Source organism: Olea europaea, chromosome 16, assembly GCF_002742605.1.
Source record: "Olea europaea var. sylvestris chromosome 16, O_europaea_v1, whole genome shotgun sequence".
Lineage (NCBI taxonomy): Eukaryota > Viridiplantae > Streptophyta > Magnoliopsida > Lamiales > Oleaceae > Olea > Olea europaea.
In genome coordinates, this window is record NC_036252.1 from 10832302 (window position 1) to 10855534 (window position 23233).

General features: G+C 34.8%; 2 long non-coding RNA genes and 1 pseudogene across 3 annotated transcripts; 1 reads left to right on the plus strand and 2 right to left on the minus strand.

Moving 5' to 3' along the window:
• Positions 1-1521: 1521 nt before the first annotated feature.
• Positions 1522-4826, minus strand: LOC111412619 (annotated as a pseudogene).
• Positions 4827-13841: 9015 nt separating this feature from the next.
• Positions 13842-16266, plus strand: LOC111412813. The gene is made up of 3 exons (XR_002706106.1): positions 13842-13898; positions 14653-14721; positions 16010-16266. It is a non-coding gene; the product is annotated as an uncharacterized LOC111412813 (long non-coding RNA).
• Positions 16267-21008: 4742 nt separating this feature from the next.
• LOC111412814 lies at positions 21009-22163 on the minus strand. 2 transcript variants are annotated; one of them, XR_002706108.1, is made up of 2 exons: positions 21932-22163; positions 21009-21515 (listed from the first exon to the last, which is right to left on the minus strand). It is a non-coding gene; the product is annotated as an uncharacterized LOC111412814 (long non-coding RNA). The 2 variants fall into 2 exon arrangements; XR_002706107.1 differs by having other exon boundaries at positions 21917-22163.
• Between the last annotated feature and the right edge of the window lie 1070 nt (positions 22164-23233).

Consider the following 23233-nt stretch of genomic DNA (forward strand, 5'->3'; position numbering starts at 1 on the left):
TGAAAAAAGGATAAAAAAAAAAAAAAAAAAAAAAAAAAAAAAATATATATATATATATATTTACACAAAAAAAAATAACTATAAATTTTTTTTAAAGGAGATTTGGGGCGGACAGACGGGCTGTAGCACTAGCCTGCCCGTCCCTGAATCTGCCCTTGCTTCAATAGCATCCAATGGTGCCATAGATATTTTTATCAATATAATTAAAATTGAAGAAGATGCAATTTTCTCAAAGACAAATTTGCAAGATGCGGGTAGGGAAATTTTTGCAAAGGTACAACCCCAATTAGATGCTGAAAAAAAAAAAGAAGTTTTTGTTTGTAGTGGAACAAAAATTTATTTTAGGGTAGTTATATATTAAAACCCTAACTATGTAATTTTACAAGCTATTAAGTAAATAAGAAAAATATTTTAATAATGTGGTGTGCTTAGTAAAATTCGTAGTGGAAATATAATTACCAAAACAAGATGTGCTAATTAATAGGAGGGTGAGGACAAAAATGAGATGAATAAATTGAGGGCATAAGTACAAAAATAAATAAAAAAGGAACATCACTGTAATTAAAATGTTGTGTAACTAACAAAAACGACAGTATGAACATAATTATCTTAATACTTAATCTAGTTATTGTAAATTGTCAATGTATACATAGATTTCAATATTATTATCGTATAGCATATCTATTTATTATTTTCACCACTCGCCCCATGTCGTCTCAGATTCAATGAAATATAAATTTGTCTTTATTATACGACTTATATGTCATATTTAGTAAGAGAAATTAGATAAAATGTACAATATCAAGATAGGATAATCCTAAGGTGTTTATATTGTCACTGTAATTTTTATTTGCTACACTAAATTTTAATTATAGTCAAACTCTTCAATCTTTGTTAATTATAGCAATTATTTTCTTTACTTTTTTTTTCATCAAATTCTTATTTTCAACCATCTATTAATTAGTACTTTCTCATCCTTGATGATAATTTATATCAAAATGGTAAATACTCATCAGATATGTATAGGTAAATAGCCGAGATGCTAATCCATGGAAGACAATTTGAAAATTTTTAAAGAACTTGTACACAAGAAGGACGATCTCGAATTTCGTTAAGCCATTTTGCCAGATGATTTTATTTTTTCCGCCTATTTGACAAATGTAGTGTTGACAGCAGATGATTGGTTCAAAAACTGACTTTTTATAACAGTCCAATAACCGAATACCGAGAAGTAGGCGGCTTTTTTCTAGCAATGTTGGCATTTCTCTCCCAAGTTTTGAGGATCCTGCTTCCATGTTATTATCAATCAATCTTTCACTTAATCGCAAGCTCTTGTGAAATTTTGTGTATGCGCGAGTGCATGTATATAAATAACCATGACATAGTTTACACGTAGGATGAAAAATCTGAAGATGTGAGGAAGCAAGATGATCAAATAAATAGAGACGTAATTTAATACACAAATTTTAACGCCAGTAATGACTTAATACATAAAAATCAAATGCATATACACACACACTCACAATCATTCTGAACAGAAATTTGCCCTCAAGAAACAGCTGGAGTCGACATTAACATGCGGGACAAGGATTCGATGGAGTTACTCATCTTTGCCTGCTTGGTTACACAACAGATTCTTCCCCTGCCTCTGTTATTGAATAAAATTTATATCACTTCGCAAGACTTCAAAACTAAGAAGCTCAATAATTTGGTTTAACAGAGAGATTATACCTTTTCCAGGAACAATAATAACTGATGCGGTTTTAGAATTGTGGAAGCAATATTCACTAAGCAATATTCACTAACACTGCCTTGTAGCACACTGAAATAGAGTCAAACAAAAATGTCAATCCAGCATAAACAGGTAAGGGGGGTGAAAGAACGAGGAAGAGTGGCACCTTTGCATCAAGCTTTGGCCTTTGGTGCCAAGAACAACAGCAATGGGCTTCAACCTCTCTACTTCCTTGCAAATTGCCTTCCCTGCATCTCCTTCCACGATCCTAGCCAGGGGCGAATCTAGCATGAACATTCAGCTAGGGCAGAGGTTGACTTTGACCATTGATCGTCGACAATCAACATCCTAAAAGTCCGATCCGACTAGCCGCCAGTTGTTTATTAAAATTTGATTAAATAATATTAAAAATTAGTCAATATATTGTAAATCCACCAAAACGTAAAAATTATATACATATGAAAATATAGTTTAATACAACCCAAAATAATAATAAAAATATACAATACAATTTCAATCTTACTTTGTAATTGTAAACTTAGACAACTGTATTCTACGAGGCTCATATTTTGAAAACGTTGCAATAATGTAAACTTTTTCAATAATTACGATGTTCCCTAAACAAATGCCAATTAATAAAATCTAAACCAATTGAGTCGCTACATTTGCATAATCATATAATAAATTTTCCAATCAATCAGATCATTCAAAGTAAAGAGCACGCAGTAAATCTACCAACAACTAACCCAAAACTGGAAAATTAAACTATTAGTCTATTGTTTACTTCATGAAACAATTTGATTTCCAATTTCTTAAACCTTACTCAACAAAGAATCTATTATCACAAAAAAAACTAGAAAATTAAACTAACCCAAAGCTAGAAAATTGAACTACTTCGTATACATTTGTGGCCCGTGGGCATGTAATATATAAGCCAGAAAAAGCCAATACCTACGGCAGACTCGAGACTTCACAAATCACATAGCAGAGTGGTCGATCAAAAAGATTTGCTGAAACTGGGACTGCGTCAGTGCATGCCTGCGTGGAGAGCTTTTGGGAAGGAATTGAGTGGAAGGAATTGGGGGAAAAAGAACTCAAGAATGGTTTCCAATTTGCTTCTCTCTGCTGCGGTTTGATGGGACGGAGATTAGAGAAGATTTTCATTTCCATTGATTTGTTATTTGAGCAATTGGGCCTACCTAATTAAAGCAAAAAAAAAGGCCCCACACTAAGCCCAACTACCTAGCAGCCCAAGTCTATCATCACAGATTGAGCCAGCCCAAATCCTCTCTTCCTCATCTTCGCTTCTCAGTGTCTGTCTCTGCTACATTCCGGCGGACGGTGGTTATGGCGAATCCAGCTAAGGTGGCCCCCTAGCTCGCCACCATCTAGATCTGCCACTAATCCTAGCCTTCGACTTTACCTATTTGTAATGTACTAAATTCTATATAAGACACCATTAAAGCTAGAAAATAGAAAATTAATAGAGTTCATGACCGGACTTCCGTTTTCCTCTCTCTTTTCAAAAGTTAAATGAGTTTTATAGAAACAATACAACTAATCCAGGTTCACAATATATGAAAGCAAGAATTAGTTTAAAATTTTCGTAATGAAAAGATGAGCATAAGCAAGAGTATTTGAATACAAGAACAATGTAGACACCGAAAGAGATACACCTCTGCATAAAAGATAGATCATAGTATCTGGAAACTATAAAGTGGAAAAGAGATGGCAAGAAGACATGCCAGGCCATTGAATGACATAGTATTGATCAATAAATTATTCAATCGAGCAAAAAATTTAAATTTATGTAAAAATTTGGAAAAAAAATCCCTGGACCAACCATTTTTCTAATTGTGAAAATTGGTCTCAAGAAATATTCTTCACATTACAATATGTGAGAAAAATAAAAAACAAGCTCTCTCTATGTTGCAAACTCTGAGTCCAGTAATTGCACGTTTTCTCATATGCGTACATTATATGGTGTAATATTTTGTTAATCATTTCATCTTAACACATAATATGCATTTTTTTAATCATAATTATAAAATTAATAAAGTGTCACTTTTGCATAGATCTAAAAAGGTTTATGCTTATAAGAGTGGCACGATTTCAGTAGAACAGTATGTGTCAACAAAAACTAAGATGTCTATTCCATATAACCGACTTCAAATTTATTGAAAACAAAATGCATCCATAATTGTAAACAAAATGTTAATGTCACATAAATTAACCAATGCTAATGTCACATAAATTAACCAATATTATTTCTTGCCACATCAAATGTTCCATGAAAACACCACAAAAACACAAAACTACCGAAACAAAATGATATTACATTGAGAAAAAGAAATAGAAATTACCATAGCAAACTCAAGAGCCTCCACTACAAGCTTCTCCATAAAAAACCTGGGTCATATCGTAAACAATCTGGTTCTTCAAACCTAACACAAAAAACAAATAAATGCAAAGAATCAAGAAAATTTCAATTATGGTCCTCAACCTATTACTTGAGTAGAAAGTCGGTCCCCAATCTTTCCTAATACTTTACATTGAACAAGATGAAAATAATAGAGATTACATTCAAGTGAAAAAGATTACATTCAAGTGCAACAACACACCCAGAGGAAAATATTGGGTGATGATATGCAGGACAACCTAACAACGAGAATTAGGATGTTGCATTTCATATAGAATAGGTAGAAAGGTTCAAAGGAGGTGGAAATTGCTGTAGAAAAACTCATCAAAGCCTGATGGGTAGACATACATGCTAGGTCGAGAATGTGAAAAAATAATAATAATTGTAATAGACATTAAGTCTCCGAAAACTTCTATGAAACCTATCCCATGGTGATGGTTGAAGTCCCAGCATTGTACGGATTTTCAAGTCTATATTGCTTGTTGAAAAATTGTTATTAGATCAGCTTAACAGACATTACATCTAAATTTTAAATCACTTGTTCACACCACAATGATAATATATTTCAGTATAACCTAGCTTTAACTATGCTATGGCCTCTTAACTGGCAGAGAATGTAGCACATAGAGAGCCCGCAGTGCTATGACTATGAGGCAGATGATGACCGTTCCCCATCATTTGATATGCAATAGATAGAAAAGCATTCTAGTATTTGAGTATTATCAAATTATCCTGTCATCTCAATTAAATGTTAAATAACTATAGCTTCAAAAGCCTAGACAATAGCTCAACTAGTCCATGTTTTACTTAATTTTGCGTTCAATATGTACCTAGAAATAGAACAATAAAGCAGAAAAGGAGTGATGAACACGGGCAATGACCTTGGATTGTCATTTTGCTGGAAGTTTCTTTGCCATTTTCTTTTTCTGTTCCATGGCATTAGTCAGCTCCTTCATTTCATTGAGAATTCTCTCATCTTCATCTTGCTTGCTCTCACGTTCCACAGCCGTTGTAGAAGAAGTAGCGTTTTCTGAGGGAGATAACGCCTTCCTTATATATCATCTACACCACAACACAAACATCGAAGGGCATAAAATCATGCAAGAGAAACACTGAATCTCCACGCATGAAAAAATCTGCCTATGGTCCTTTTGTATGTTTCATACACAATCTTACTTCAAAAGATGCTTGAAGTCTTGCTTCCCTAGAACACGAAGATCATCACACAGATCTTTAACCAGTCCAGCATTTAAGGAAATGATAGTTTAATGGTTAGAGAACAAGATAATGAACCAGGCAGTTTATTTAAGTTTACTAGAGTTCACTTGCATATGAAGAATAGAAAAGAAGAAAAGAGTAAAACACACCTCGTCGGTTGTCAAAGTATGATCCTTAATGGGTAAACATGCAGGATCCTCGAATTTTATAGACGTAACTGAACCAAGGATCTCAAGAGGAAAGTACGACCAAACAAAGTCAGCTGTAGAGTAGACCTTCCGCAAAGTTGTGTCTCCATCTTCATACCTACAAAGGCAAGCTAATCAATACGAATGCATAAACATCCATGTACATGGAGATCAGTAAAATTGTAAAAGAAGAGAAACAAGATTTCCATTTAGGAAAGCCCTATGATTGAGTGCCATGGGAATTATCATCGTGGGTGCTATATAAAAAGAATTTACTTCCATTAATCCATATTATCAAGGAAATTTAAAAAAGAAGACTGGTGAATAGTTAAAAGAAGAACATAGGACGTAGCTGCCTTTGAGAAATTTTCAGCACATTTACCTCTTTCTTTTCTTCTCTATTTATACACTAAATTTTAATGTATACATTTTACATACAAAGAGAATATTCTTGTTCTTCCTATCCACTAATGACAGGTGTCTAACAGTATATACACATCCCTTAAAATTAGGAAATTTACTGCTTTGCACTGCCTATTCCGTTAGTAGTATTAACAACCTCTAGTGCAAGATATTCATTGCCTATTCCGTTAGTAGTATTAACAACCTCTAGTGCAAGATATTCATATTTATTAATTAATCCTAACACGCCCCCTCAAGGTGGAGTGTGTCTTTACCACTCCAAGCTTATCTCTGAAGAATATGAATCTTGAATGAGAAAGAGGTTTGGTCAGTATGTCTGCAGTTTGATCTGAGGAAGGAACAAAATGTACTTTCAGTTCTTTCTTCAAAATTTTGTCTCTCACAAAATGGATATCCAATTCTATATGTTTTGTACGGGCATGATACACTAGATTTGGTGCCGATACACTTGCACTCAAATTATCACACCAGATTTTAGGTATTGCATTATGTGGTATACTTAACTCATTCATTAGGGACTAAATCCAGGCTATTTCTAATGCAACGTGAGCCAGTGCTCTATACTCAGCCTCTATGCGTGATCTTGCAACAACATGTTTCTTTGAACACCAAGGCACCAAACTATCACCAAGGTAAACACAATAGCCAGTTGTAGACCTTCTATCATCTAGACAAGATGCTCAATCTGAATCTACAAATGTTGTAATGTCTAAGCTATCACTTCTCTGAATAACCAAACCATGTTTCAATGTACCCTTTAGGTATCTGAAAATTCTCTTGAGAGCCTTCCAATGAACATCTGTAGGAGCTTGAAGGAATTGACTCAATTTATTTATTGAATAGGCAATATCAGGTCTCGTGCAAGATATTGAAGGCCGCCAACCACACTCCTGTAGAGAGTAGGAGTATTCATGGTTCGCCCTTCATCCTTAGATATCAACTTACCTGCAGCCATAGGCGTTAATCCTGATTTTAAGTTTTCATAACCAAATTTCTTTAGCAAATTAGCTAAATACTTTGTTTGAGTGAGATATAGCCCTATGTCTCTATAGACCTCAATACCCTGGAATTGGCTGAGATTTCCCATATCTTTAAGAGCGAAACAGGTATTCAGTTTATCAATAAATATATGCAGGTGTTGGCCATTGTTCCCTGTCACTACTATATCATCCACATATACCAATGCAAACACTACATTTTTTTTCATCTAATGAGAAAAATAATGATTTATATGCCTCACTAGAGTCTCTTTCAACCTGTCATGCCAAGCTCTTGGTGCTTGTCGAAGTCCATAAAGAGCCTTCTCAAGTTTACATACAAACTTAGGATTTCTTGGATCCTCAAAACCTTGAGGCTAATTCATGTATACAGTTTCTTCCAACTTGCCATTCAAGAAGGCATTGTTTACATCAACCTATCGAATTTGCCAATCTCTAGACACAGCAAGAGTCAATATAATTTCTAGTGTTGATGCCTTAACAACTGGACTAAAGGTTTCACTAAAATCAACTCCAAGTGTTTGTAGAAAACCTTTTGCAACGACTCTTACTTTATACCTCCTTATCTTCCCTTCAGAGTCACATTTCAACTTATAGACCCATTTGTTTCCACTTATTTTCATTCCAGATTTTGGAGGCACCAATTTCCATGTTTTATTCTTCATCAAAGCATCATATTCTTCTTGCATGGCTTTTCTACATTTATCACTTAACAATGCCTCATTTGCACTATGTGGCTCAAATTAAGCAGTTTATCCTGAACTTGATTAGTATACACCTTTGGTTTGAAGATTCGTGCTTTTCTTCTAGTGGTCATATGATGTCCAACGTTTTGTGTTATACTATGGTCATCAATATTAGCATCATTTCCACCATTTTCACTTTGCTGAATATTATCCTGATCAGATACATCAGGTATTACTTGGTTCATTTCAGCACCACTTCCTTCACTTTCATTCAACTCATTCTCTGTTTCATGTTCCACACTTATGTGGGAGTCTGTAGCAGGTGTTGCTTTAGGATGGGTTGTATCAATTACATTTTGAGGTTCTATCTGATGACTTACTATTTTAGTATCGAAAAGAAGAGGGCTGATGGCAATTTCTGAAATTTTTGGCTGAGTACGTGTGTTTAGAAAATTAGACTTGAAAGGAAATTCTTTTTCATTGAACACCACATGCCTTGAGACATACATTCTACTAGTTGAGTTTAGGCACTTGTATCCTTTATGTGAATCACTATAGCTAAGGAAAACACACATTTGAGAGTGGAAATTAAATTTATGGTTTTGGTATGGTCTCAAACATGGGTAACAAGCACAACCAAATGTTCTCAGTGTCTTGTAATCAAAGTTTTTTCTATATAGGATTTGAAAGGGTGATCTAGATTGAAGTATTTAAGTAGGTAGTCTACTTATAAGAAAGGTTGCTATTTAAAAAGCTTCCAGCCAGTAGTGCAATGGCATTCGTGCTTGGGCTAAAAGTGTCAAACCGATTTCAGTGATGTGTCTATGTTTTCTTTCTGCCCTACCGTTTTGTGCAGAGGATAAGGATAGGAATACCTAAGTTCAATTCCTGATTCTAAGGCAATCTTATCAAAGTTTTTGAATTCACCTCTCCAGTCTAGTTGTAATGTTTTGATTTTTCTTTCAAGGTTATTTTCTACTAAGTTCTTGAATTTAATGAAGATACTTAAGGCTTCTGACTTTTGTTTCATTGGATATCCATGTGAACCTACTATAATCACCCACAAATAGGATATAGTACCTAAACCCCGAGGTAGAAATCCTAGGAGTTGGTCCCCAGGCATCAGTGTGTATGAGGTTAAGTGGGTTTGATGCATGAGTTGAAGATGTGTTAAAAGGCAAAGCATGAGATTTACCAAGTTGACAAGCTTCACAGAAATCTGGAGTATCAATTTTACAAAACTTAAGGACTTGACTCAACACAGAACTTGAAGGATGACCTAGCCTTCTATGCCAGGTATCCAACTTGGACTTAGGTAACTTGACACTCTTGTTTGACTCATCACACCTTGAGCTTGCTGAGAAGACTGCAAGGTTGGAATTATTTTGATAGCTTGACTCTGTGGTGGTGACTTTAGGCTTAGGACTTGGTAGTTCCAGTTGATACAACCCATCTTTAAGCATCCCCTACAGTAAGATCTCCTTTGTCTGTAGGTCTTTAACAACACAATAGTGAGGATAAAACTCCGTAAATACATTGTTGTCATTTGTTAATTGAGAAACACTAACAATTTTTTCTTAATTGCAGGCACATGAAGTAATTTATTCAATGCAAGGGTCTTGTCATTCAATGTAATAAGATTTCTCCTGCCAACATTAGCAATATGCAAAGAATTTCCATTACCAACAAGCAACTTTTCCTTACCTCCATATTTTCTCATGGCATCCAGATTACCTTTGTCATCAGTAACGTGGTAGCTTGCTCCAAGTCTTCAATAGTTCATGGTGAAGCTACATAGGCAGCAGGAGAAGATTTGTTCTGCATATTCTGGTTACCAGGTCTGCTGCCCATATACCTATCATCATGTCTATTAAAACACCATCTGGCCGAATGGTTATTCATGCCACAAATTTGGCAAGGCCCTCTGCTTTCATTTATCCTACTTGCTCTACCCCTGCCTCTTGCTCTTCCTCTGGAGTTGGAAAATCTCCCACTATTAACAGATCTAAAACATCTACCACCACCGGAACCCATCCTCTGTGTTAACTGCACACTTGATTGGTTAATATTCATTGTTCCCAGGTCATTCTTAACTTGATTGAGGTACTTAAGTCTGCTCTCAAAGGTCATAAGGATAGAGGGGAGTTCATGCCATGATATATTCTCTTTGCTATTTAATTGCACCACAATAGGCGTACATTCTTCAACCTGTCCAGATAGAACTCGAGTTACCAAATCACTTGGGTCTATGGTTTTTCTAGCAATCTGTAGGTTGTCTGCCAATTGTTTGATGGTAGTAAGATACTAATCCATAGACATTTATCCTTTCCTGGTCCTTTGCAACTCACCAGTGAGAAATATAACTCTGGATCTATTCATTATTCCATAGGTTTCCTTGACTGCACTTCACAACTTACTTGAGCTAGTGCACCCCATTACTCTCATTGCAATTTCAGGGGTCATGGATGAATACAACAATCACATTAACAGTTGATCAGTAGAAATCCACTTACTGTAAACAAGATTTTGAACCATTTCTATGGCTTTTCCCTCTTTAGTGGCTGTCTGAGTCTGTAGAAACTCTGGTGGATGTGGCTTAGTTCCTAGCAAATATCCTTCAAGGTTGTGTCCTTTGATCAAGGGCATAACCATGTTTTGCCATAGCAAAAAATTATCTCTATCTAACTTCACTGATGGAGTTTGAATGAGGTTCATCCCAAAGGGTGAGTTCTGATTCACAGGAGGCTGAATGGTTACTGTAGTGCTTGACTTACTTGGAGATGTTTGTCTTCCTGCATCGATTTTAGCCATTAAAGCTCTGATACCAAGTTAAAAAAGAAGAAGACTGCTGAATAGTTAAAAGAAGAACATAGGACGTAGCCGCCTTTGAGAAATTTTCAGTACACTTAGCTCTTACTTTTCTTCTCTATTTATACACTAAATTTTAATATATATATATACATTTTACATACAAAGAGAATATCTTGTTCTTCCTATCCACTAATGACAGGTGTCTAACAGTATATACACATCCCTTAAAATCAGGAAATTTACTGCTTTGCACTGCCTATAGTATTAACAACCTCTAGTGCAAGATATTCAGATTTATTACTTAATCCTAACAAGGAAGTGTGCAGTCATGAGATGTAGCAGAGGTGATAGATTTGCATCAATGATCTGCAGGGGCAGAGCCAGAGATTTTGTCCAATGCGGGCAAAATTTTATGTGTCGACTACGGTGATTTTTTTGTCGAAATTAGTCTATGAACAAAAAGGGCTTCACCTGATCAATACAAAGTACATTTTTTTATCAATAGATAAGATGTTGGGGTTCACTGTACAAATAATAAATTGATGAGCCAATAAATTTGTAATAGGGCCTATTGTTTTTCTTTCAAAAAGCTTAACTAAAGAGAAGGCCAAAAATCTAAAAATTAAAAAATTGGCCCAAGTAAACTTTTCTTTCTCCTTCCCTTCTTCTTCTCTGTGGGTAGCTATAACTTTCTTCCCCTCTTTTTCCCTGTCGACAGCTGTAACTTTCTTCCTTCTATCGACAGCTATAACTTTCTTCCTCCTTCCCTTCTTCCCTATCGACGCCAGTGCCTGCAGACAACTGACACACTTTCTTCTTCTTTCTTCCCTTTTCTTCTTCTTCCTTCCATTTTCTTCTTCTTTTTCTTAGTCCAGTGCAGGCACACTGAATTTTCTTTGTCAAATCTAAAGTCCAGTGCAGGCTCCACCTCTGATGATCTGTACTGGGCCTTATCGGTTTGATTTAGTGGTGGATGAGCTTAAGAAACATATCCAATAAGGGATTTCTTGGTCCTTGGAATTTGCTCACATCGATCGACTAGGAAGGGGATGAAATTCGAAAAGACAACACCAATAGAATTTTCTATGCACTTCACTAACTTGAGTGTCATGATCATCTTTTGCCAATTCTCCACTATGTGTGAAAAATATCATGCATACTCAAGAATACACATAAAACTAGCTCCCACCCATTCTTTTTATATCAAGAAGTTGCGGATCAATTTTAGCAGGAGCCTTATACTTGAAACCCACAATATAAATTTCTCCCAATGCTGAACGACTAGCTCGTGGTTTATCCACTTCAAGCTTTTCAAAAAGCTGTATAGAATAGTCATAGGTAAGAAATGCATTATATTGAACAGAAATTCTTGGTCAAGCTTCATATGAAAGAATAATACCTCTCTTAAGACAGAAAAGTATGGCAATATAACCTTGGGATCTGAAAACCTACAAGACAGCAATAGACATAGCATTATTCATTCATTACATCCCTTTTACAAGGTTGCCTTGACTAGTGAGTATGGCTAAATGGAGTACAAAGCCTAACATAAAAAATGCATTATAATATATCATAACCAATTGTAAAACCCAACAAAAGCATCGAGTCCCCTCCCCCCCCAGGTGGGTTGGGGATGGGGATTTCCACACAAGCATCACAGACGTAATAATAGATTCAAAAAAATATTTCTAGAATGTCAACTTGTACTATAAAAAAATATGGGCTCCATTGACCAAGGTTTTAGCGACCAATCGAAATTGGTTGCTATAAGACATCGTCACCGACCACAAATTGGTTGGTGGAAGTTTTGGTTTGTTAAAATAGTATTAATTTTGGAAAGACCTTCAGCGACCAAATGTTGGTCTCTGGTATCACTATTCAGCAACCAACATGAGCTTGGTCGCTACACAACTAGGCCAGATGCATCCCGCACCAATTTTGACAGCATTTTAGTGACCAAAGAGTGGTCGCTGAACATTGAAGGCCTTCAGCGACCAAACCATGGTTGCTGGTATCACCAGTTAGCAACCAATATAATCTGGTCGCTCCACAACTTGGCAGGATACATCCCGCGTCAATTTTGACAACCTTTTAACGACCAAAAATTGGTTGCTGAACATTGAAGGCCTTCAGCGACTAAACCATGGTGGCTGGTATCACCATTCAGCAACCAACATAGTCTTGGTTGCTCTACAACTTGGCGGGATGCATCCCGCATCAATTCTGACAGCATTTTAATGACCAAAGAGTGGTTACTAAACATTGAAGGCCTTCAGCAACCAATGTATGGTATCTGGTATCACCATTCAGCAACCAACATTGTCTTGGTGACTACACAACTTGGTGGGATGCTTCTCGTGGCATTTTAGTGACCAAAGAGTGGTCACTGATATTTGAAGGCCGTCAGCGACCAAACTATGGTAGCTAGTATCACCATTCCGCAACCAATATGGTCTTGGTCGCTGTACAACTTGGCGAGGTATTCCCCACCTTACTTTTTTACAGCCTTTTAGAGACCAAGGAGTGGTCGTTGAACACCCAACGCCTTCAGCAACCAACGTATGGTTGCTACGCACCTTGGCGGGACGTACCCCACGTTAATTGTTATTGCTGTTTTAGTGACCAAGTAGTGGTCACTGAACATTTAACTCCTTCAGCAACCAATGTATGGTCGCTGGAAATGTAACGCCTTCAAGTGTCATTATCTAGCAACCAACTTTGGCTTGGATGCCAGATAACTTGGATAGATGTATCCCGCGTATTTTTTCTAGCTATGTAACCAGCCAATCTTAAAATACACTTGACTAAGATGTTAAGTATCACCCATTTCAAAATTGAGAACAAATGTTTCAAATTTCAAAAATCAGATATTTATTTATGACTTAATTAATTAATTAATTATATATTTTATTAATTAATTATATATTTTATTAATTAAATATATTATGGTCACAGATCTGTACAATTTGGTCACAAATTAATGATTTAATTAGTCATATATTATTTTTTGGTCAGAAATCAAAATTTTTATGTGACAAATTATTTTGAAATCACAATTCAAAAATTTTATAGGACATAATTTGTTCATTGGTCACAAATAAAAAACTTATAAACAAATTAACAATTTGTTCAACACAAACCCATCCCAATCAGAACCCGACCCGGCTGCCCAAAAAGCTAAATAAACTCATTGACATATAGCCCTAAACTCATTGAGAGTAGACTGTAGAGTCAGAACTTCTAAAGGTTTTTGCCGCTCCGCCTCTTCATCTGAAACTGACCAGAACTTCGGTTGCTGCAGTGTTTGATGCCCACAGTCGACAAATCTCGACCACGTCACCAAAGCAACACCGTCTCTAAAATCCAGAGCTTCCAGAATATTCTTCACAAATCGATTTTGCTAAACTCAGTTTAGTCTTGAAGGTAAGGATTTGAATTGTGGTTCATGTTTTTATATGTAAGTTATGCATATTATTATCACTTCTAATGATTGCTGCTCCACATTTTTGTTTTCTATCTTCTCATTGTTGTTTTATTAATGTTTGATTTATAGGTTAATGGGCCACATTAAAAGGGAAATGTTGGGATTAAACGTAATTATTTATATTTAGACTCTTGTGTTGATGTATGTTCCATTGCGTACATTGACTTTTTTGGTTTTGATTTCAGCCCCACTAACCTATTGGTCTTAGTTTGCCAATTTTATGTGTAGTATATTATTCATTTTCTGATAATTTTATCTAGCCGATTTAATATTTTATAAATGAAATGGGATGATGTGTATCTGAGGTACAATTAATAGATATATCATTTTACAGAAGACCAAGAAGCTTTGATTGAAAAACAAAAATGCTACGGAATGGGGGTGATTACTATCTTTAATTTTAATTCTTCTTCATACTATCAATTTTATTTTTTTAGAATGTAAAGTATTAATGTCTTTACTTTGATTTAGCCCCAAAGCCTCACAAAGTTATTGCAAGAGGGTCTAAATGAATTAATTCTAGTTGCAGAGGTATTTCCTTTTGGCTTAGCTATCTGTTTTAGAGAGAAATTCATGTTATTGATTCTTTATACACATAACTATGCATATCAGCTACCTGATGGGTGCAGGCAGTGAAAAGGTAGCCCATTGTATTTTTATTTCTTCAACTTTATTTAACCTTCAAATGTGCAGAGGATTATTATTCGCAGAAAATATTTGGAAAAGAGCTTGTAAATACACCTGCCAATATGCTTACCACAGGTTAGTAATCTTTCACACTTCCTGCATCCTTTTCCTGTATCATTAATTTAACCATTTTTTGACACTTAATACTGGAGTTGGTTATTTTATCGAGCTTGAGTATAACTCATATTAATTAAAACCACATCATAGATAATTCAGAATGGAATGGACCATCATTCTAATTGTGGATAAGTGCCTAGCATAGGATATTTCCAAAATTTAGGGTAGCACTGAGTATTGAAATTAGGGGTGTGATATGAAGTCTTGCTATCAATGAATATAATTTAGTACAGGTTTATATCGGTCAAAGGATATTCTTTTTTTTCTTTTAGACAACAAAAATGCTTGCTAAGTACACAGATATGATTACTGTTTCCATTAGAGCCAAATATGATCTAAAAATCTCTTTACCCATTCAGAAAATATTGTCAAGAAATGTAATTATCTCCCATAGGAGTTTAAGAAAGAATATGGGATTGTAAACCGGAATGAGGAAAAGTAGATTTTGCGGGGCCTTGGATTTGTCCCATTTCTCCAATTCTATACAATTTCTCTTCTATTTTTCTTATCTTACAGTAGTTGTAGAAATTCAACTATGACTTCTTCCCCTTTTTTCTAGGTATTCTTTCACTAATAGCAATTACAGCCTTCTATGGTCTCTGAAACATCTTCATTGCTTTGTATCTCCATGGTTTTTGTTTCTTTTGCATGTGCCGTTCGATTAACAAAGTTTATGTATTTCCTCAATATGTTTTTCTTTAGGTTATAAGTACTTCCGTTGTATACGAAAATCAAGTTTGATGATTATATTGAGAAACTGTGTTTCACGTTGGGGTAGTATTAATTTCACTCTTTTGGGCGAATCTAGAATTTGTAAAAGTGTGACGGCTTTTGGCATTTCAAGTTGTGAACAAATCTAGAAATGAATGAAATGTTTTGCACAAGCTATTAGATTAAGGCTATCAGATTAAAATTGACAGCAACTTTGGCTAGACATATTGTGTTGGACATCATTTGGATATGCAGCTAATCAACGGAAGGTGTTTTACAAACTTACTTGACATGATTTAAACTTTAGCTATAGGGTGATTTCTAGTCTTGTTGAAAAATTAACGATTGGCTGAATTTTGTGCTTAAATTTAATTTTCCGAATTTGTTATGGTCCACATTAAGGTTGGCACATAAGATTGGACTTAATGTTTTTACTATTATTTATTTATCTTCGTCGTCACTGTAGGAGGGAATGGTTATGTAAAATATCATTTCTTTATTGATCTCATTGTTAGTTTTTTTAATGCTTATATAGATGCAATCAAAAAGAAAGTCGAAGCACGTGTCACTTGCTATTCTTCCAAGCTCAAGCAATAGAAGCCCATCTCGTCGTGGGCAATGACTCGACTACACATTACTATCTCAACACCTTCTACGCTCAATTTGATTTAAACAAGATAATTCAATCTAGTGTTGAAGTTATAATTCATCTTTTTGTGGTTAAATATTAGTCATTTAGGGTTATGTACCTACTATTAATACTTGAAATATGTGCAATACAATTTTACTTCTGCAGCGATATATTGCTTTTTAATTATTATTGTTTCCGATTATCAAAATTGTTAATTTCAACTGGCTTCATGATTTTTTAAAATTGAAATATTGAATAAAATAATAGCAGAAATAAAAAGTATTGGCTATTTAAAAACTTATATCAATGTTCACCGACCAAAGATTGGTTGCAAAAGTATGTACAAATCAACTAGGTTTACCGACCACAATTTGGTTGCTGGATGTTCACTACTAGTGACCACAGTATTGGTCGCTAAAGATATTAACATTTACCAACCAAAGTTTGGTCGCTAAAGATATATACATTACCAACCAAAGATTGGTTGCAGAAGACATTCATGAGGATGAATCAACCAATCCTTTGGCGACCAATAATTGGTACCTGTATGTTGTATATTCAACGACCACACTATATTGGTCGCTGAAAATCTACACCGACCAGCAAGCGGCCATGCAAATGTGGTCGCTAAAGGTATTTACCTACCAAACAATACCCTTTCGTGACCAATTTTGTTGGTCGCTGGAACCAATTTTTTTTGTAGTGCCGGAGAATATAGCGATTTCTAAATATCAAAGTAAAAAATCAGCATTTGTTGTCTTGAAAACCATTCTAGGAATAAAATTGGTACTAAATGGATATTCAAATGATTCTTTATTGAACCAAAATATTTATTTGTGAAAATGACACTAAACCCAAAAAGTTAGCAATTATGTAAATAAAATTCACTAGAAGCCACTTGTTCACTAGTGAAAACCGAAAAGGGAACAACCTCGCTGTTGGTGCAAAAAATGGAAGCTTAAAAAGCATTAAAATTTCTCCAACTTCTCTGTTTTCAAATTACATTCATGAATGTATCAACCAATTCCATGCATCACCTTTCAAGCATAAAAACTTGTGAATGTTTATGTGTTCGTATGCATAATTAACTAGTAGTATTAGAAGTCTACATTATGATGTAATATCCAAAATTGTATTTCCATATTGCATTCAGTGCTAATTTTGCTTGAATAACATTGAAATTCAAATATACATAACAAGTACCTTAGTGATGAAATTCCCTTTTGGAGCCAAAAGCTCCGTAGCAAGCTTAACCAAGTCAATAACCAGAGCATTTAGCCTTTGTCGCCCATGCACCTCCAACATTAGGCAAGCCATCATGTAGCACCAAGTCGAAAGCCTTGCATCCATTCTTCGCCATAAGTCTCTTCACCACTGCTCTGCACGTAGGCTGAGTGATATCCTCAAGCTAAACTAGCTTCCATGTGGCTCGAGATATATAGCCATGCTTTTTGGCCAAGTGGTAGCACTTATCCAAACATGCTTCCCCTTTATCACTGGACTGTTCATCCATTTACACATCCATCACTATCGTCACTTCCATCTATACAATTGACAAAAAGAATAAAGCTTGTTTTATAGTCATGGTTCACAACATTATTTACAGCAATTCAAATTTGCTAACGTTCCAATGTGACATATTAAATTGATCTCTCATTTCAGCTAACCTGGCCCATTTTACTCTTTCACTGACGTGTTTCCTAATTCAATTATCCCCAAATCAGCATTGAATAAACCCTCCAGAGGTGAACCCATGAGGAAAGTTTTGAGAATTCGTCGGGGGGAAACGTTCTGTAAATTTTTAGATTTCTTGGTCGGAGCACAATTTCACCTCCTACGACGAGTCACCCGATCCTGAAAATATCTTATTTACCCTAATATTAAAGGCAATCACAACGATGAAGGACACATCCATGAACACTCTTTTGTAAACTTCTTCGATGGGTCCGTAAAACCTTCTTACGAAATCCGTGCGGTGTCATAGTGGATTAAGTAATGACTAAGGAAGGTAAAATACAAACCCATGGTGCATTTGTAGTTTTAAAATGTAAAATTACTTTTCTATGTCTTATGCCTGAATCTGATTTTTAATATTGAGTAACATGTTATTTAACTTATTTTGTAATGAAAATAGATATTAAAATCTTCAATTTACTCCAATATTGAACTGGACTGCGATCGCATATCTACCAATCCACCGGAGATTTGATCTTCTTAACCAACCGAAGGTTTGTAACCTAATTACGAAGCACCTGCGGTGTCATAGAGGTGGAGCAAATGACTGAGAAAGTTAAAATCCAGACTTTATTGAAGTTGTAGTTTAAATATGTACAATTGCTTGTGTATGAATTTGATATTCATTATTGGGTAACATGTTATTTCAATTCTAGTGTAATAAAATCATATAATTATGAACATGTTTACAGTACTCTTTTTTTTATTTCATTAAAATACTAATATATTCTTATTCATTTTACCTTAGGGAAAGAAAAAATAGATGTATTGGATGACGAAGTATTTATAGAATCCAATAATGAGAACTTGTTGGACAACGTAATCACATTGGAAGATGATAATTTAGGAGGAGATGTTGTGATTATGCCTAAGGTGGGTATGAAGTTCAACGATTAAAAAGAGTTGTTTGAATTCTACAAAAAAATATGCGATGATGTAGGTTTTTCAGTCAGGAAAAGGAATTCTAGAAAGCGTGATGATGGATTAGTGAGATATGTTACGCTGAACAAAATAAGAAATGGAAAAGTAATTTTAGGCAGTTTATACCATATCCAAGTTTCGGGAATTTCAAGATGAGATAATCGGAAAGGTGTATTGCAATGTCATATCTACATTGGATGGATGTCCGAGAAAGATTTACGAGGGATAGTAGAAGTGCGATATTATTTGCAGTTGTCATCTCTTCGAGTTTCGAGGAATTCTATGCAGATATGCCATATAGGTGTTGATATGTAATGATGTCACATCAATACCGAATAGGTACATATTGAGGTGATAGAGGAGAGATGTTTGTAGAGCCCGCACGAGGGTTGTAATGAACTATGATGGTTTGGTTAGCACTCCTAGCCAATTGAGGTATGATAGAATGTGTGAAGAATTTGCTATGTTAGCAGACATTGCCATAGATGATAAAGAGCGAACTCGTGCGATAATAGATTGGACTCAGCTACAATCTCAGGAAACAATGTGTACGAAGTTGATTTCTAGAAGTAATAGCATTTCCCAGGTGTGCATTTAGGATCCCAATCTAGAGCATCATATGACACAGGCAGTGGAAGTATACGAGATCCAAAATATTCAAAAAGGAAGGCGCGCCAAATAAACTTCGCAATAAAATCCCATTGGAGTCACATTCAAAGAAATCAAAGGTATTATGTTCTTGTTTTTTGATGTCATTTACATATCCAAACGAACAAAAAATATAAGATATTGTAATGTCGTATGTCGTGCAAGCATCATCAACCTCAAGCAAAGGATAGAAACCGATGTCGAGAAAAAGCAATCTTGAGCATGATATACCACATATTATAGAATATTCCATACCCACACCACTTTCATGCTCGCAAGTCATATTGGTAAGTGAATATTTTTTTGTGACATTTATCAAGTGCAGTTTGTAATTACGTTTTAATTTCTTGTAGGTGACGAGGAAAGTAATACGATTGCACAACCCTTTCACAGCTTCAAATTTCATTGCTCCATTGACATCAAATGTTGTTCTCAATTATGAAGGTAATCATATGGTTTTATTGGTATAATTTACACATGGTTTTTTCTCCATATCATTGATGTTGTAGTTTTCACAGCAGGTAGTGCAATGGCATCTGCGACTGGTGGTTTTCATCTTGGTTTAATGGCGTAAGTTGTACTCTAATGCAATTTTCTATGCTTTTCTTTTCCAAATTACATTCTGAAAATGATTCTTACTGTAGCCATTCCAAGCACTGATGTCACATCCTAAAACTACCATAGCAGGTTGGATGTCAAGTGCCACCCATTCCATTCCTCAGCCTGTCGTTGTTGCAGGTCCTCCTTCCTGCTCATGTTCAAACTCCAAGTTCTGGAATGACTTATCAAATAGATGGTTCATCAGTAACACCAATATTTAGTCATGATAATACACATCAATAGGCAGGCGTATTTTGTAACGCAAACACGTAATGTTAGTACGAATTTGTAGTTAGAAGCTATGTTTTTGTATTGTTCCCTATTTTTTTTTTTCTTTTTTAGGGGACTTCTACAAGATTATTATTTATTATCTCCACTAGCTTTATTTCATCACCTTAATTTTTGGAAATAATAATATTTGTTGACGTAGTTATATTCAATTTTAGTGGGTACTATGAATGCTGTTATGCAGTCCTTTGTTGCAACAATTTCATATGGGACGACAAATCAGCCCATTAACATTGGATAGTAGGAAAAGCATGCATTTAATTAGAAACAGTTTTTGGATCTTGGTTTAGTGATTGGATTAAGTTTTTTTTGGGGGGGGGGGGGGGGGGGGGAGGGGGGGGGAAAAAATATTGAACTTGAAACCGCAGAGGTCTAGCTTTTCGTGTCAAGTTCATTTCTTTGCAGTCTTGAATGATCGAGTTTTACCGGACTAGATTCTTGCATTTATATGAACTAGATCTCTGAAGAAATTGAATTGTGAATAATACACTAAAAGAACGAATTCAAGCTGATATGATTCATATGAACAAAATAGGCTTGATAACTTTATTGCTAATAGTGAAGATGATCTACCACCTATTTCCATTGGGTTTGGAACCTTTTCTATTAAGGTGGGTATAGATAACTTTAGTCTGATTGCGTGAGACTATGCAAAGGATACGTTTATATGGGACAAGTAGTATGTTAAATACCTTCAATAGCAGACATACCATAAATAACACAAACTACAATTATAGCATATAAATACTTGCATCACCACAAACGATTACAATGACTTCAGTTTTACATCAAAAATAATCCATTAGCATTAACAGATCCAAATCCCCAAATAGAAACCTTCCAATCACCATCCCAATACATCGAATTTTAGATAAAATCTTTGGAAACTCATTTTCCCTTGTGCATGTTGATGTTGAGGGAAATCTTCAAGTCTTTTTCTTCCATTAGCTTAGCAAGCATTTTCAACACGTGCAACAACTCCTCGACGGGCTTATCTCCGCTTGTAATGCCACTAGATTCAACATTGTCATGCAATTCACATTTTTCATCGGGAGAATTTTTACACCATTTCAAATATCTACAATCGTGGGTACAACAACGACAACAAACCTTTATGTTCATTCTTCTTTTCCACCTCCTTCCATTTGACGAAGCCGCACCATAGTTTGGGCATCTTCTTCCATTTTTTAGGCATTCCGGCAGCACAAGTCCTGCCTGTCTACAACAATGACAAATTCGCTTATTCTTGTTTGCCATCCATCTAATCTAGTTCAATCACATAAAAGAACCACATCAACATAACACAAATTCATATTACTAATTAACATGGAATGCTCATTTTGTAAAAATAATTCACGTGGTGGAGTGTAAAAATGGTATAGATAAATTCCATTCCACAGATTTTCAAGTCCTCTGATGTTCTTCTATTTTCCTCCTATCTTGGTAAGTAGCTATATATATTTCCTATTTGCTGTAATTGAACCTTATTGCAGCATATTACTGGGTCAATGAGTTTAGAGGTTGAGATTGAAGCTCAGCCTTTACAAAAATGTAATCGTCATCAGCATTCCATCAACCAACGAATTCTGATATACACCGTCAAATATAAAGAGAAATTACCTTCTTTTTACTTACCCAAGACGAATGAGTTAGTTGTTGGTCTGTTGCTAATGGATAGAGTGGAACGATAGTGGTACTGGATATGCTGCGGCCTAGGTAGTTCGGTGGTCGCCTAAAAATTTCCTTCAACTGGAAATGTTTTCGTCTTAACTGGGGAACCGGGTTAAGAGTGTTTCAGCGCTGACGTTTTTGTAGTCGGGGGTTTAGTCGGTGGTCGCTTGAAATTTTAACAGTTACAGAGCTTTTCTTCTTAACCGACATTGGATCGAGAGAGGGTTGGGAGATTATGTTTTCTTTTAAAATAACCAATTTTGACTAGTTTTTTGTTTTCCTTTTTTCCCAATTTCCACTTCAGCGTTCCATGATGTAACAGTTGCTGTACGTATAACGCGGTTGTTACAGAAAAAAGTCCAAGTCACATATGAAAAGACGACGTGAAAGACGGAATCATTTAGAATGATGTATTCAATTCAAACTTTTAATAATTTTTTAAAATTTAAAAAATTTAAAGGATGGCGTATTCAATTAAAACATTTAATATTTTTTTGAAATTTAAAAAATTTAAGGGCATTTAATATAGACTTTTTGAGACTCTATAAAAGTATTGATGTATTCAATTCTGACTTTTATAGATTTTTAAGAAGTCTCTAAACGTTACGTTATATTCAATTGAGACTTCTATAAATTTTTAAAAAGTTTTTAAAAGTTACGATGTGTTCAATTGAGATTTTTTTTTAAATCTCCTTAAATTTTGGAGTATTCAAATTTTAATAACTTCTAGAGACTTTTATAAAAGTTTCGGGAGTACTAACTTTTAAGCACAAAGTACTCATATAAAATCTCAAAATTTGTCTTTCATTAATTACGAGATTTTGGTAGACTTTCAAATTTATTTATTTTTTTTTCAATATTTCTTTCCTTTTTTCTTCTACGAACATTGGAGGTATGATTAAAATTTATTTTTTTTTCTATCGATTATTTTTATTTTCATTTATCTTTCTCTCTCTTATTGTTTGTCTCTATTTTTCATGAAAAAATTAATTTGATTTTTATAACTTTTTTTTTCATTCATTTTTTTATTATAAAATTTAATTAAAATTATAATATATATAGTTAATTAATTATTTTTTATTATTACTTATTTAAATAAGGTTTTAAATTTATATTCCTTTAATTTTTTTTAATTATATGAGAAGAAGAAAGAGAAGGAAAAGGGGAATTGTGGAAACCAATAGCCTTTATGTGAGAATTTCACACCATTGTACTAGATCCATGTGAATTTTATTTCAAAATGAAAGTCTTCAAAAATCATTCAAA